This window comes from Salvia miltiorrhiza, chromosome 2 (assembly GCF_028751815.1).
Source record: "Salvia miltiorrhiza cultivar Shanhuang (shh) chromosome 2, IMPLAD_Smil_shh, whole genome shotgun sequence".
Lineage (NCBI taxonomy): Eukaryota > Viridiplantae > Streptophyta > Magnoliopsida > Lamiales > Lamiaceae > Salvia > Salvia miltiorrhiza.
The window spans coordinates 30,018,602-30,036,311 of record NC_080388.1 but is presented as its reverse complement, the minus strand read 5'-3'; positions in this window follow the sequence as shown (position 1 = coordinate 30,036,311).

Here is a 17,710-nt window from a genome sequence, read left to right as displayed (position 1 = left end):
TTGAAAAAAAAATTCGTACCATCCTGCCCATGTTTGTTACTCCCCTTGCCCCCACCCTCACTCTCTTTCTCCTTCAACCCCTCTATCGTTGTTTTCCCGATCTCCCAGCCCTCTTTCTCTCATCCTCCCTGACTCCATCCCCCGATCGCCATCATCTCCATCTTCTGCTCCCTTTCCTCCATTCCAACCTTCCTAGCATCTGAGACTTTTCTCACTCATGTCCTAACTTCCAGCCCTTCCCATTCTTCCCCTATTACCCTGTCATCAGCCCCTAAATCCACATTTATATCCTCATGTTCCACCAACCCATCTATCTCGTCAGTACTCTCAGTTTCACCACTCTCTCCCCTTTCTCCTACTACCACAATCGCAATGTCGGTCTGGGTTCTACTATCCTCTCGCGGTGATGGTCATGGCCCCCTCTTATTCTCCTTTACCGTCAACCGCATAAATTAATTTTTGTTGTTCGAGTTTGTGGGGTATGTTGTACGTCTATAATCAATTCCACGTCCCGCCTTCATCCACATACCGAAACTAGAGTTCAGTTTCGATTCCTTGCTCCCCTCGCAATCCTTTAGGTAATGACCTATCCTTCCACACGCAGTACAAAAAAGCTCTGGTAGCTTCTCGTATAAAACGAGTATCATGGTTTTCTCTTTTTCACCTTCTACGCTAATTGGGATCCCCCTGATTAGAGGCGTCTCCAACGACCTCGTAACCCTAACTCGCGCATAGCGGCCCAAGTAAAGCCCTCGAACTCCCTTATCAACCTCCTGTACCGTCCCAACTTGTTCTCCAATTCTTTTAATAATCTGTGTTTCCATGCAAGCTATCGGTAGGTTATGCAATTGTATCCCAATCGAAATCTCATTAAACTCTGCCATAGTCGCCGTTTGCATGGAATTCACTCGCTTAAACAGCATCAAGTCATTATACCAGTAGCAGGGTCCTTCCGTTATTATCCTCTCCCTGTCAGAGTCCAAGTCGAGCGACAAGGCAAATATATTGATTTCGACAATCTCTACTTCACAAACTCCTCGAATCTGCAGAATACCCTGCAACTTCTCCTTCAAGGTCTAGCGATTTGGTTGCCTTTTGCCAAATATCTTGCCAATAATGATTTTGTTCGCCCTTGTACTTCCACGTGCCTTTTCAGTCGTTGAGAAAATAATCGGTCTCGCTTATCCTCTTTCTGACAGTTTTAACGCTTAAACTCTTTTCGCTATCTCCTTCGGATCCATCGTGCTTCGTAAAGCAATAGCAGCAACAAAACAAACGAGACTTCTCTCCAAGAAAGATGAAGGAAAATCAAAGCTTTTCCACGGAAAAGCAAACTTCGCTCTTTAGAACCTTAGCCACCTAGGGTTTCTCGAGAGGAATTGATCAATGTACATCTGTGGATGATTACTTCTATAATGGCATTTTGCATTTCTCTGCTGACTTTGTGACCAGCTTTCCGGATATCGTTTGTGATATTCTACTCTTACCTATTGGCCACAGTCCTAACACTAGATTTTGGAAACCTTTTGTGCGTGGCGATGTAACTACGGTTTTTGCCTATGCTAATCACTGCAATAGGTTCCCCAAACTCATATGGGGCTCATGGCTTTGGGATCAATTTATACCGACTCGACGCTCCCTTTTTACTTGGCGTCTCATTCACCATCGGTTGCCCACTCTTGACTGCCTCATCAGACAAGGACTAATCACTCTTAATTTATGTATCATTTATTCACGTGAGGTGGAATCCATTGACCATATTTTCTGGCATTGTTCCCATGTTCAGCAATTTATACCGACTCGATGCTCCCTTATTACTTGGCATCTCATTCACCGTCGGTTGCCCACTCTTAACTGCCTCATCAGCCAAGGCCTCATCAGAATCCATTGACCATATTTTCTGGCATTGTTCCCTTGTTCAGCAAATCTGGAAAGAGGTCCTCTCTTGGTTCGATAAAGGGCTCCTACATCGAAAGTCGGGACGTTCACGACTTTCTTACTCTGGCCTGGAATGCCAACTTCAACACTCAGGTTCACAAGTTTTGGAAGGCAGGCATCATTAATATTGTATGGCGGATATGCCACTGTCGTAATCAAGCTTGGTTTGATAACGTGTTGTTTCAGTCCTACGGGATTTTGAAATTCGTTAAGGCGGTTTTTCAAGAGATGAATACTCATTTTGCAAATTTTGGGCATATGAAGAATGAATTTAGTGATTATATTATTCTCCGTCGTATTGGTGTTACGCCTCGCGCTTCCCCTCTCCCAAGAATGATTAACGTCTATTTGGATTGAAGCATACTCAACTTATGTAATCCGACTTGTAGAGACAAGAACCTGCGACGTTCCTTGGTGGTTTATTGCCTCTTGGAAACACACTCTTTTGCTTCTCAACGACATTAATATTCTTATTTTTCATGAAAAATAACATTATCACTATAAATATAACTCTCCATATGTAAATATTAAATTGTATTTCACATACTATATATTCATACAATTGTTGAAAACAGTTCAAATGTTGGGAGTATAGAATTACATATTTTCTATATAATACTCCCTCCGTCCCTGAAATAAGTTCATCTTTTTCCTTTTTGTGACGTCCCCCAAATAAGTTCCTCTTTATTTCTTCTCATTTTTGGACAACTACCCCACCACTAATAATACTTTATTTATTCTTACTTTTCACTTTTTCACCACTCCCAATACTAATTATAACATTTTTTCATCTTTTCACAACTCTCAATCTAATTATAACATATTTTTCTCCACTTTCAATACACTTTACCACTTTTCCTTAAAACCTGTGTTGTCCCCAAAGAGAAACTTATATTGGGGACGGAGGGAGTATTATTTAAAAAAAAAAAAACTCAAACCTCGTTTTGTTAGTGGTGGATGAGAATTTCATAAAATCTGATATAGTGGTTGACAAACAAAAAATGTCAAACACTTTCCATATCACACAGAGTCATATCGTTGACCTGATTAAGTGCAAGTGACTACAGTAGAAACTTTTGTGGTCGGCCCTTCCTCGTATCATCCAAAAATAATTCACTATTTTTCTCCTAAGAAAACACTTTTTTTATATTTGAGGTGAAAATTAGTTAATGAAAAATTGGTGGTTTAGAAAAGAAGAACATCTTATCAAAACCAATTTTACGAATCATCGTGTGCATGTCTACTTGTCAAAATCTCGTTATTTATGATTTTTTTTTTTCTGTGGCGTGAAATTGTTAACCTTAATGTTATTGCAAACATTATTCGACAACTTTATTGATATTGCCGTCTTGTTTGGCATCAAAGGTAACTAACTAAAGTGGATTTTGATTTTCACTCATTTGTACAGATTTTGTTGTTTAAACCCTTTTTTCTTATTTCTCACTATCAGTTTTCGAGTCCAAACCTTTTGAAAGTTCATTATTCGTTGGGTTATTAGCGCCTCCTTGGAGATACTTTGATCTTGCACATGAATTTTAAAAGAGGTAAAAAAATATATAAATTTTAATATTTGTAATAATTTTATCAAAAATTTAATTTTTACTCAAATTATATTGATGTGATAAGTTGAAATATCGATGTGTACTCATCGAACGTTTTGAAAAATAACATCGTATAGGATATCTCTAAAAGATATTGTATAAGATATATCTAAACCCGTAAATCGTAAGATTTTTATGAAATTCGAATATTTAGAATTGAATTTGTGACAAAATTACTACAACATTAAAGTTCATGTATTTTTTTACACATTTCAAAGTTCATGCGCAAAATCAAACTAACCCCATAGTTGGCATATTTAGACGCTAATAACCCTTATTCATTCTAAATATTTGGTTCATCTTAGATCTTCACAATAATTAAGAATTATTTTAGAAAATGAATTAGTTAAGTATTTTAGAAAATGAATTAATTAACAATAATTTGCTGGCCCTAGCTTAATTGAAAATGTTGAGGCACTAAAATACTCTCCTTTATGAGAGCTCTTAGGTTCAATCTTTCTTGAGTGCGGATAGTTTTTCAACCTTTGTGTGGTGTAGTGGTCCCATATGCGTACGGTTATTTTTCCACCTTTGTCCGCCTACGTGCGATTATTTTTTCACCTTTCTATGGTGTAGAGGTCTTGCCTGCATGCAGATGACTTATTTGATTATATTTAAATACCTCTTATAATTCTAATTCATTAAAAAAAAGTATTTTTTCTTTTTATGTTATTCTTATTTGTTTTTTTGATAAGAAAAGAAGATAGGATAAAACCACCGGTACCAGAGGTACCTAAAAGTCATACAGGAAGAAAGAGAAAAAGTGTTTGAACACCAAGACAAGAAATTAACATCCGGGAAACTAATTCTAAAAGCTGCATTCCAGCTCCAAAGCCTTCCTTTAATTTCCATCACCACCTCCTCAATATCCCAAGTTTTTCCTTCGAATCTGCTTTCGTTGCGTCTCTTCCATAACACCCAAACCGTACAAACCCATAACGCTCTAAGAAGCTTCCCACTCTTCTTACCTCTGCCAAGATGTGTAAACCATTCAAAATGTTGAACCAAACTCCTCGGTCTCGCCGAGGGAAAGCCAGCCCATTTTACAATATCATCCCACACTTGTTCCGTTTTCGGACATTCCAGCAACATGTGTTCGGCCGTTTCTTCTTTTGACACACATCCATTACACCACAAATCCTCCGCCGAGAGCACTTTTCTCTTAAAAAGGTTGTCATAGGTTGCTAACCTGTGTCTCAAACATCTCCATGCGTGCACTCGAGCCTTCTGCGGAGCTGGAATCTCCCAAACTTGCGAGCATCTCCTTATGGGGCTGTGTTGGAGAGGTGCCGTTCCTCGCTGCCGCCAACGTATGGTATGCTGAATTTGTAGAAAACACACCATCTTTTGAAGCTTAAGACATACAATAATGTACTATACCATGTTAATTAATATACAATACTATAAACAGAAAATATATTTATGGAATACTTTTATCTATATTACTCGAGTTGTATTCAAATTAAAACATAATTAAAAATTCAATATTTGTAAGAGTAGAGCAGTCGCTGCTCAAGTAGGTAGTAGACTAGTAGTAATATTTATTAGGGCATGACATGGTATAATTAGAAGCTTGCGCACTGTTGAGTGTCTTCGTTTACTTTTTATTTCTTTGTGAAATTTTCCAACTAATTGCCTCAAATTTGCCTCGAAATATTGATCAGAAAAGCAATCAATATATGAGTGAGGTTATAATAATGTGAGGTAATGATAATGTAGAACGTGTTAGCGATTTGATTAATTCCAGACAGGCCACGTGGCTTGATTCCTAACAGCCTGTTTCATTTCACATAAATGCCTTGGTTATCACTAATTAAACATATGCAACACCAAAATATAAAAACAAAATATTCTAGTTGGCTTATTCCTATTGCTTCACGTACAATATATAATTAAGTTATTTATCTGTTAAGATATAAATTTTAGATTTTAGAGCCTATAAACAAAAGTACATAATTTAAGCACTGTTTTGAGGTTTATGGAATAGAAACAGTAATTGAGTAATATTCTTGAATTTAGGTGCACACCGGAAATAATGCCCTTTTATATTTATAACTAGCATATGTGTCCTGTGCAATATATGATGAATGTTTTTATATTTTTATATTTATATAAAATTGATATCAATTCAATTATCTTATTAACAAATATAATAAAAAATAATTTTAATTGAATATATTCAAGGCGGAATATTAAAAAATTAAGAGGAATTTACAATAATAAAAATTAATATTATGAAATGCAAAAAAATAAGTTAAAAATAAAAATAAAAAAAGAATTAAAAAATAGATTTATTCAAAAAAAGATGAGAGATGACAAAGAACTTTTTAAAATTTTAATCTTTAAATAAATATAACTTTACATTTTAAATCAAATATTTACATAAAATATATCAAATTCAAGCTCTTATTGTGATCTCTAATTTGATATGCATATTAAATATTTATAATTAGTCAAATTTAACAATATTAGAAAAAAAATAAGATGATAAAGAAAAAGAAAATAAAAAGAAAAAAAAATATAATTTACAAATAAACCTTCAATTTTATTTTAACTATAAAATTACCACATAATTTTGAAATTGATATCAAATTGAAAGTTGCCTTTTTAGGGCGTGTTTGCTAGCTTTGGAAACGCGGGACTGTTATTTAATCTGATGTTTTTTCGCTGTTTGCTAGCTTCTGTTATTAAGCAAGGCGGCCCGACGGAGCCCGATGGCCCGCAGTTAAATGCCAGAAAACTCTCGATTAATTAATCAGCGAAAGGCACCGGATTCAGTGTCTGGAGGGCTTCGATACCTCATATTAATTTTTTAAATTTCAATACTACGCCCAAAAGTTATGTTTTCGAAATAAAAAACGACCTAGCAAAGCCTTGGACACTCCGCCAGTCCTCGTCTTCAAACTTCCCATAGAACAACAACCTTCAATTTTCCATCTAAAAACGACCTAACTAGTCTTAGACACTCCGCCATTCCCATTGAACAGCAGTCGTCGTCTTCAATAGCTCTTGTGGAACATCAATCTTTAATTTTTCATCAATATGCGTTAGATTTGGTATGTAGTAGGTTTTTTTTCCTGATTTCTTGGTGCCTTAATTTAGTCATAGGGTTTCATATTCTTTAATTTCGCTAGTGTTTCTTTTGTTATTGTTGTTCTGAAATTCGAACTCTTGTATCCATCGATATGTTATTCTTTAATTTATAAACATGTATTTGGGTAAAAAGGGCCCAAAGAGCCCTCAAGATACTGTGCATTTACTTAACTTGTAACTGTTGGAATAAATAGCTAATTAATACCATAATTACTTTGGTAATTAATAGAATTAAATGATATTTTTGGAATCTACATGTTGAGTAGATTAATTTGGTATATTTACTTGTCCAAATTTATTAAAAATTGAATGAGTAATTAATGCCCAGAGATAACCATTTGTAAATGGAAATGTGGTGTGCTATCCCACATTGAAAAAACAAGAAAGTTATAAGCTATTTATAAAGTATTCTCTACCATAAAGTAACAATCAAGTATGCTCCTCTATGGTGGACCTTATGGTGCACCCAAGTGGATTTTAACTTAGCCTTTTAAGGTTAAAACTCAAATTCCAGCGAGGTAGGTGGGATAGTACCTTCCGAGGTCGAGCACGTGCACGTCGCACTTGTCGCAATGGCGCTTTGTAGGCGCACTTTGCACTTCGCTCATTCGCATCCTCACGATGAGCATTGAGGAGCCTTTAGTTTTGATAAATGAAATGGCGGTTCGATTATATGGCGGATTATACCGACGCGTGGCACTTATGTGGCGGATAAGGGGTTCGGGTGGAAGGGCTCTGCTGACGTGGCAGCGGTTGGATAAATCTGGGTGATATTTGGCCAAAACAGTGTGATGGTTCGAACCATTGCATTGGTTCGGTCAGCCTCCTCCCTACAGACACACCCTTTCACAGTACCCTTCCACATACTATAAATAGGATCCCCCAGAATGAGATTTAATCACTTGAATTCAGATAATCAATCTTGTCATATTAGTTTAGTATACATACTCAGTCCTAAGTATCAAGCCGTTCGACCAGATAGCGATCTCCTAGTGCTAAGGACTCGTCTATCAACCCTAAACCGTTGTATCTTGGGGGCAATTACTTTAGATCCACGAGCACAGAGCGGAAGTAATTTTGCCTTACGGAGTGAGATTTATTCTCGCCTTGATTCTGCATCATTTCCATTCATCGTCGTTTTATTTTCTGCACTCCAAAATAACAGTAACCTTCAAATATAAATTCGTGAGCATATTGATCCCTCAAAAGTTTATCAGCTTCCCTTCTTCCTCAGCTGTGAATTCTAAGAGATCAGGCGATAAGCATTGCTCTTCTTGAGGGATATTTTGGCTGTCTGAATTGGCCTTAACTGCTTGGATTTCTAGCTTGGTTGTGTTGCCAAAAGTTCCGATGGCTAGTAGACCATGGGGCCAGTCACTGAATTCTTCCTTTGGAGGCTCTTTCTTTGTATGATCTACCAAAAAAAGTGAAACTTGATCTTAGCTTTGGTTCATATTTGTCACATTCTTTGATTGCATTTATGTCACATTTGAATGAAAATTGGATGTTTGAAGGAGTGAAAGTTAATCTACTTTTGCTGTCTTTATGCAATGGTGTCTCACATTTGATCAATAAAAATTGGATCTTGAAAGAGTGAAAACTAATCTTCTTTTGTTGTCTTTATTCAATTAAGCCAAAAAATACACGAATTTACATTTTTGTTATAATTTTCACATAAGTTTGACTTTCAACGAAATTATAGCTTAATTGACAGTCAAAATTAAGTGAAATATATTAATTTTTGTCTTCTTAGACCTCCGAGCTTCTAAATACTTATTATCATCAAAAGTTAGACCAATCTCTGCCACGGATTTTAGTCCAGAATGTGGGGATGGAGGACGGCTTTCAACTGCCCAATCTCTGCCACGGATTTCAGGCGTTGGTTTGCAATGGTCAAGCTGTCCGATTAGTTTTCGGTCTTGATTTGGTTTGTTTTCCTGATGTTCCTTTGCTTGTGTTTCTCTTTTGCCTTTGTTTTCTGCCTTCTTCTCTCTTTGGGTACTTCTGGTACCTTCTCTCAATAAAACTTCCTCTCTTTGCCTGATCAAAAAAAAAAAAAATCAAAAGTTAGACCAACATGAGGTGAATTTCCGATTGTTAACTAAACTCTAATTTTGCCGAAAGTTAAACTCATGTGAAAATTACAACAAAAATATAAATTCATGTATTTTTTGACTTAACTAAAAGTTCAAGTGAAAATTGCAACTTTTTCCAAAGTTTGTGTATTTTTTGACTATAATCCCTTTTTATTATTATTAAATTTTTATTTATTTTTTGTTCTCTCCTTATTTAATTAATTTTTTTTATTATATTTATAAATATGATAATTGAGTTGATATCAACTTTATATATATAAGAAAATATAACAACGTTTTGCACCGATACAAATGTTAATTTATTTAAAAAACAAAAGGCAAATATACCTAATTATGGAACGCCGCCTTTTTAGTAAATTCTTTGGCACTGAGAACAATAATAACATAAATATTTTGTGCTCTTCAGAATTTCCAATTTAGGTGTAGTGATTGACACGATTACATGTTGGTGTTTATATATATAATCAAGTCATAATCGTTTTATGGTCATGTCATAATCATGCCTTGATCATGTTGATGGCAAACTTGTTACACATTATCCTATTAAGTGTAAGATCATATAATTGTGGCAACTATTAATGTATGGCAATGATTTGTCATGCATGAGAGTGTAATGGTTGTGTTACGCTTGATTTTTAGTTGTGTTTGTTTCACCTGTGGTACGATGATTGTGATGGTATAAGCTATGATGATTGTTCCAAAAAACTTCTCAGCAAACTCAAATCTAATAGCACAAATTACACAATATCACAAATCACAAAAATAAAAGCTCCCCTAACACAGCAAGGACGAGAGAAAGAAAGTCCCCTAACACAACTGGGACATGAAGAGCATGCTAAAAAACATTCACCTAACACAGCAGGCACCCTTCCTGCAAAAATTTCACCAAAATTGCTCCAAATATCTCTGCACCAAAAAAAAGTAATTAACCCTGAAGATTTTTGGTGAAATTGAAAGCCCATTATAACCAATTAAAAAGAATAAAATCAACAATTTCAGCCGATGGAGAAATTGAAAGAATAATTGGATGAGCACGACGGAAATGATGGACAAAATTAGAGTAATAACTAGAATGAAATCTGACCTGAGATCAACGGAAATGGAGATCTTCAATGCGGATGAAGAGAAACAAGAGAGAAAAGTTGCGAAAGGGAGAGAGAGTGTGAAAGGAGAAAAAAAGTTTTGAAGAGAATGAGGAATGGAGCGGAAATGATTTTGTTTCCACCCTATTTTGTGGGGAAACAATTTGATGGATTGGATTAATCCTAGGTAAGGGTAATAGTTAACCCAATACCTAAACCAAACACTAATTAATGAATTCACTTAAATGAATCTCTTTTCAAACTCTAAAATAGCCCAACCAAACGTGGGCTTAGATATGAAACTTGAATACCATAAATCATCACGAGACAGCCTGATTTATCAAATCAATTAATTATTTACAAATGTGCGTTTTCTTCTCCTCACATCAAAACCCAAAGGCCGAAGCTGAGTTTCTGTCCATGATGTATGGGCCTATATCTATACATAGAATCTTAATATAATGTGGACTTGGAACTTTCTGGCCCAATAGCCCATATAATTTGTACAAAGAATATGGATTGCAACAGGCATCCTGAATGCCCTCAAAAAAAAAAAAAAAACAGGCATCCTGAATAAGTTACACAATAATATGACAAGTATACTTATATAATTAAGTATAAAGCATATTTGAATATTAAAAAAATATTACCTTTATATTTATGTAAACTTTAAAATATTTTTTTATATAAGCATATATAAAAAATATATGAATGCTTAATTCCTCAATTAAAAAAAAACTGGTTATAAATAAAATAAAAATAAAGGAAAATAATATACGAATAAAAACTACAAAGAAAATATACTAAGATTCATTACCCATTAAATCATCCCATAATACCTATATTTTTTATCAGAGAATTAGTTACATTTCAAAAATAAATTATTTCTACACCCCTCAAGCATTTTTAACCATCCAAAAATTTGATGTGTCAATTAATTAAAAAAATACTCCAATTTATATAAAAACTATTCCCTATGTCAATTATAAAAATAATGTAAAGTAATCTAAATCTAGATGTAAAATGCCACCTCATCCAAGTCCGGCGCCACGTCATTTAAAAGTTCACCGGAAAGTCACGCGATGGGAAATTCCAAAAAAAAAATATTATGTATTTTGAAACAAGAATGAAAGATTGTGGGAAAAATCCAAATTTAGAAATTTATTATGATTTTAGACCAAATTTACCCAAAAATTAACTTAGGATGATAAATTGTGGCCACCAGTTTTATTGGAGTGAGAGGGTGTTTGACTAAGCTTGTTTTAAATAGCTTATAAGCTTCAACAATTTATATATTGCTCTAAGAGCTTATAAATTGTTAAAGTGTTTGGATAACTGAGCTTATAAGTAGGGATGTAAAAAAAGCCTGAAATCGACGGGTCGACCCGAATAAACCAATAAAAAAGGAGGGTTAGGACTAAAAAAATTTAGCCCGAAAAAAATTTAGCCTGAATGGCCCGAACCGAAAATAGCCCGAGCCCGATAGGATTGGCCCGATTTTGGGTTGGCCCGATTAACCGAACACTTTCTTAATAATTAATTTTTAAACTTTAATACTTTACTTTTTAATTCGATAATAACATTTTGATACTTGTAGAATATATTTTGATTTTTTCCAACAATTAATAGCAAGCATCTATGATATAAAAGTAAAAGAAAGATAGTTATTTATGTTAAATCTATATACAATTTTTATCAGAAAAGAAGTTAAAGTTAGATATTATGTAAACTTACGTTAAAATAACACTAATTTTGTATCTAAAACAAGGCGAAATGTCTTGATTTTAAAAACACGACATATTTTTATTACAAGAATATGATTATCTATAAAATAAATTAAACACATAAAAAAATCGTAAACTTGCGGGCCCGAACGGGCTAGCCCGAAACCGAGTGGGTTAGGCTTATGGTCGAAAAATTTTAGCCCGAAAAATATAAAAACCAACTAGCCCGAACCGAAAATATCTCGAAACCGAATGGGTTGATCCGAAATCGAGTGGGCCGGCTCGATTGACATCCCTACTTATAAGTTAGAAAAAGAATTTTTTTTACTAGACAAAAAAAAAACTTTATTAGAGACAAAAAATCGAAGAGGATGAATTTAAGAAGGTATATGATAAAAATAACAAATTCTAATTGAATAATATTTATAAAATAATTAATGCATATATTATAAAATTATATAAAATAAATTGAAATAAAGAAACTACTTTTAAAGGAGATTATAAGCTCTTGGACCATATTTTAAGCTATTCAAAATTTTATTTCACCCAACAACTAGAAAACACTTATAAACATTTTTTTAAGAAAAAACACTTATAAACATTAATTTTTTTTTTTGACGAATATAAACATTAGATAATCCAAAAATTGTAGTGGTCGTGAAACTAACAAAATGAATGTTCATATACCAATAAAAAAGTAATTTATATATTTCTCTTTTCATGTCTTATAACATAATACAGACACGGATATAATGTGTGGGTGGGGGATAGTGTATAAAGTATGACAGTAATATGAGAAAATTAGTAAAATAAAATGTAGGTGTGCACCATCATTCACAATAGTCGGTGAAAAGGTCTCCATCAAAATTGTCAATGCACCGACACCCTCAGTCTTTGACTCTATTATTCCTCGCTCCACAAAAAGATTGGCTGCAATTTTTTTGTCAGTTCGTTCACCAAAAAACTACTCCCTCCGTCACAATAAAAGTGACCACTTTTTTTTGGGCACGGAGATTAAGAAGGAGATTGTTATATTTTAATTGAGTGTGACCCATCAAAATTAGTGAGTAATTTTTAGAAAGTGGCCTACAATTGTTGACCAAATTAGTGAGTAATTTTGACATTTTTAGAAAGTGGCCTACAATTGTTGACCAAATTAGTGAGTACTTGTTGACTTAATTAAAGTAAACTTTTGCCATTTTTAGAAAGTAGCCACTTTTAATGGGACACCCAAAAAGGAAATGTGGCCACTTTTATTGGGACGGATGGAGTATCATATTTATTTATACGCATATTTAAAATAAGATTCTTATTTTATTTTCTTTCCATCACTTTTCATCCCGCAAAATTTGAACAATTTTTTTCGATACGAATTTTAAGAAATTAATATTTTGTGTGTTAAGTGTGATAGGTGAAAAAAATGAATAAAAGAAAAAAAAATTACCATATAAAGAAACTGTTCAAGTTTCGTGGGACAACTCAAAAAAAAAAAATACTGCCCAAACTGATTGATTATCGGCTGATGCACACTGATTGAAAGGCGTGGAGGTTGACACAGATTCAGCTATACTAATATCAAGTAAGTTTTAAAGTCAAAAAAGTTGAAGCGAAGTCAACTTATGAAGCACATTAGACAAATGACGAGCATTTAATACTACAAATTTGACATTAATTGAAGATTCTATTTCTACAGAAGAAATGACAACACAAGTACGAGGATTTCTCATAACGTCTACATCATTCGCGTACTGATCGGCAAAAATCTGACACAACCTTTGAAGATAGGTCAAACATAATGTATTTTGAAGCCAACCATCGTAGATTTGAAGATGTTCTCTCCAACGAGACTATTCTTTCTTCGGTCTATAAATACCCCGAGGTATCCAACGTAGAAATACCAGAAACTCTGCGTATTCAAATTCTCAAGCTATCAAGCATTTAATCTCTCTTTTACAAAGAACTCAACGTATTTATAAAGAAGTGAATCTTATATTGTTTACAAGCTATTGTTGCGAACTTAATGAAATATCTTAATCCTAGTTTTGATGATACCAAAATCAATAGGTCTCAATTGTAATAGACTAGAACTGTTCGAACTCAAGTGTTAGAGTTCTTTTTCTAGTATAGTTGTTGTTTTGAAGTCTGAAGACTGAAGAATGAAGGACTGAAGACTGAAGGTACCGACTGAAGTAACGAATAAGGCAAAGTCAAATATTGATATTTGACTTATCAGTCGAAGGATCAATTTCGACTGATTACTTAATGCGTGCCACGTGGATTTAGCAGACTGATACTAAAGTCAAGTATCAGTTAAACATTCTTCCTCGGACTGAACCTTCAACGTTCAAAGGAAGCCACACACTCCAGAAGTACAGCCGCATTAAATGCAGAGATCTCAAGATTGTCCTTTCTCTGCAGAGGCCATTCCTTTTGGTGATTACCTTTTCAAAGATGTCGCATCTCCTGCTCTTCAAAGTAGCCGTTCTCAGCCCAAGTTCAAATTACTCTCTAACGGAAGAAATCTTGAAGACCATCTCCGCCAACGGATCTATTCAAGACGTCTCCAATAAATAACGCTCGAGGATCACTTCAATCTTCACCGATTCAACAACATAAGATGAAACTCTGCCAAATTTGCTACTCAGCTAAACCAAACCTCTCCAAAGTTTGAATCGAAGAAGAGAATCACAAAGCCAAAAATCAGTCACTGCTGATTACATATATTTTCATGAACCTTAGGCAAATATTGTTTATCCAAAGCCTAGGTAAAATTAACTACAAAGAACTTGTTCTTTGTAGTCTAGTTGGCAAGTTTTCAAACCTCTATTCAATCAACCGAATTGAGTGTTTGTGTCGAAAAGGAGTTCAGAAAGGTGTTCTGTCTCTGTGAGGTCCTAGTGCCCAGTGTGTGCTAGGAGTGAGAAATCCAACAAGGTTTGTTGGTACTGAAGATTGGTCAGTTGTCTCAGTTGTGTGCACCCGCAAGCACACGTTCAGGTTTGCTGTGCACCCGTAAGCACGAGCATCGGTTTGCAGTGCACCCGTAAGCACTTGCACAGTGAAGTTGTTGGTCTGATCAACCGACCGTGGATGTAGGAAGTATTTTCCGAACCATGTAAAAATCTCTGTGTTATTTACAGCTTTCAGTATTTACATTCTTACTTGTGTTCTTACCTTCTTAAACTGAAAACTGATTAATAGCAAAGAGAAACCTAAAGACTGACAACTTGCTTAACTCACAGGCTATTACGAAATAAAAGTTTTTCGCTGCGTGTGTTATTAGTCTAACTGATCTATCATCTGATAGTCATTAAGATTCATAACATATCTCTGTTTATCAAACTCGACTGAAGCTTTACGTGTATCAGTTAAAGTCTTTGACTTAACTGATAACTCCTTACTGAAGAGTATTCAGTATCAGTCGTCAACCCTGCTTTGGTCAAAACTCTTTTTAAGTAAACATGTTGAGTCAGTTTGTGTTTGAAGTTTCGTTTTGGTTCTTCGAACAAAAATACCCTATAGGTGTATTCTCCCCCCATACACCAATTCGAGACTCTACGGACCTAACAACTATCTCCTGGAATTTCAAGATAAGTTCTTCAAGAGTTAGTATACAAACATTTTCTTAGTTTTTAGACGATTCTTCTTGTAATCCTTAGCTTAGTATCTGAACACACTACTATGCCTATTGTTCTTATTGTAACAATGTGTTTATTGGTTGAAATCCTACCCTTAAGAGAGTATCACATATGGGATGACACATGTTTTAAGAAAAAGTTAGTAGATAATGTGTTGAGTGAAAATGAGTGGTTGTGGTTGAATTGATTATGGAGTTATGTAGAAATAAGTGTTTATGGTTAAAAAGAGAAAGTGAGACCATGTCCCAAAATGAAAATCATACTTTCTTATGGGACACACGAAAATGAAAAATGTGATACTTTCTTATGAGACGAGGGGAGTATGCATATGTGTTAGTGTTAGAAGAAAATCAATGAGTAAGCTATGTGTTGGTAGTCCAAACAGCTGAAAGATTGTATTCGGGTGCAACCGAGAAAATTGCTTTAACGGTCACGGCCGTATAACCTGTGGATTGGTCTAAGAAATTTGAATGATCAGCTGACTTGTAGCTTTAAAATAAGGATTCCAAAGTCAACATATTCTCTTATAAACTAAGACGGTGGGCGTAAGAGGGTTTCTTGGAACCACGTAAAACTGATTGTATCATTTATATTTGGGTTAATTGCCTGTAAATCCATAACGTTTACACGGAATTGGTTTTTGCTCTCAATTTAAAAATCCGCTTTTAAATCAATAACCTTTCATTTTTGTCTTGTTTTTGTCCGGTGACCTGTTTTTTCTTACGCCGGCACCAGAAACGATTCGGTGGCAGCCGGAATTGATGCGATGGCAGCCGAAAATTGACACCTAGGCTATTTTGGACATGTGGAATTAAAAAAAAAACAATAATTAACAAAAATAGGAAAATCCTCCCCCCACCCTCCGGCCCTCCCATCCTTCCATCATCTTCTTCCCTCTTCCCCCTAATTCCCCCGCCGGCGCCGCCCTCTGCCACCACCATCGCCGGCTTCCACACAAACCTCACAGCAATGGCTTCCTCAACGATGACTTCTTCAAATTCGAACACAACATTCAAGCAGAAGGTTTCCACTCAAACCTCACAACAATGGCTTCCTCAACTACGCTACCACCTCAGTCGCCGCTACACACAGAGAGCTTCTCGGCACCTCCGTCTCCCTCAGAAATATGCCGCCACCTCCGTCTCCCGCTAAAAACCCGGCACACCCACCTCTCTTTCTGCGGCGACTCAGGGAAGCGGCGACATTCTAGCCCCCATTTCCTCCAATTTCCGATGATAGAAACGGCTCCCTTTTCTCTGTTTCAACATCGACCGAAATCCTAGATCCCCAAATTTCAGCCCCCATTCTCTCCGATTTCCGACGACAGAAACGACTCCCTTTCCTCTATTTCAACATCTACCTACAGTAGCAACTCTCTGCCACCACCGTCAACTCACGACCAAACACCCTTCGTTCGACTCGACTCACTCAACCACAAAGCAAGCCCGGAAATTCTAGTTCAGTTTATGTTGTGGCGGTGGTGGAGGGCTGCGCAAACTGGCCGGCGGCAGATGGTGGGGGAGAGAGAGGGGGCACCGGGCATCGGGTGGGGGAACGTGGGGAGGGGAAGAAGACGATGGTGGGTGGGTGGGGGGGGGGGTTATTCCACATGTTAAATTATTTTTCTTTTTTTTATTATTTTTTTATGTCAAAGATATGTCTAGTTGTCAATTTCCGGCTGCTACCGTATCGTTTTCGGCACCGGCATAAGAAAAAATCGGTCATCGGACAAAAACAAGACAAAAATGAAAGGTTATGTATTTAAAAGCAGATTTTTTAAATTGGGAGTAAAAACCAATTCCGTGTAAATGGTATGGATTTACAGGCAATTAACCCTTTATATTTTGCACCTACTTTCAACATTATATTATCTAATATAAACTGCAAATGACCATCAACATATCACAATCAGGATTCACAATAAAATAGATTTTCAACATACATCTATCAGCTGACTCAAGTTTCTTATCATAAACTGAATTCAGACTAAGCTGAAACTTTGACAAAAAAGATTCTAATTAAGCAAGCAACTAAACCAGCACATTCCGCACGTACCAGTTACCAGTCCACTCGATCAGCTTATGAGCAGTCAGTAGGATTACTAACTAATCACACAGTTAGAACAAGCTTACTTTGATATCAGCTTGTCTACCTTTTGGGTAGCTGATTGTATCGCTCATATTCCAGTTAACTCATTATCAGCTGAATCCGTTTAGAACACACTCTGCAAAGCAATAAATTTTTTACAACTGGTGTACCCCACCCCTCCCACATACGCCAATACGCGTTCGTTCGAGACCAACACTATTAATCTGCAACGTGTATATATATATATATATATGGGTTAAGTTTCAATACAAATATTAATTAACTATTCTCATTTCTCACAAAAAATAGTTATTCTCATTGAATCTCAATCATATATATGCGAGTTGGATTTTAGTACAAACCTTACTTAACATAAAAACTACGAACCTTGCACTTAACCTTCAGATCAACTTGACTCAACGTATAAAATATTTGTACTTTCATAGTAAT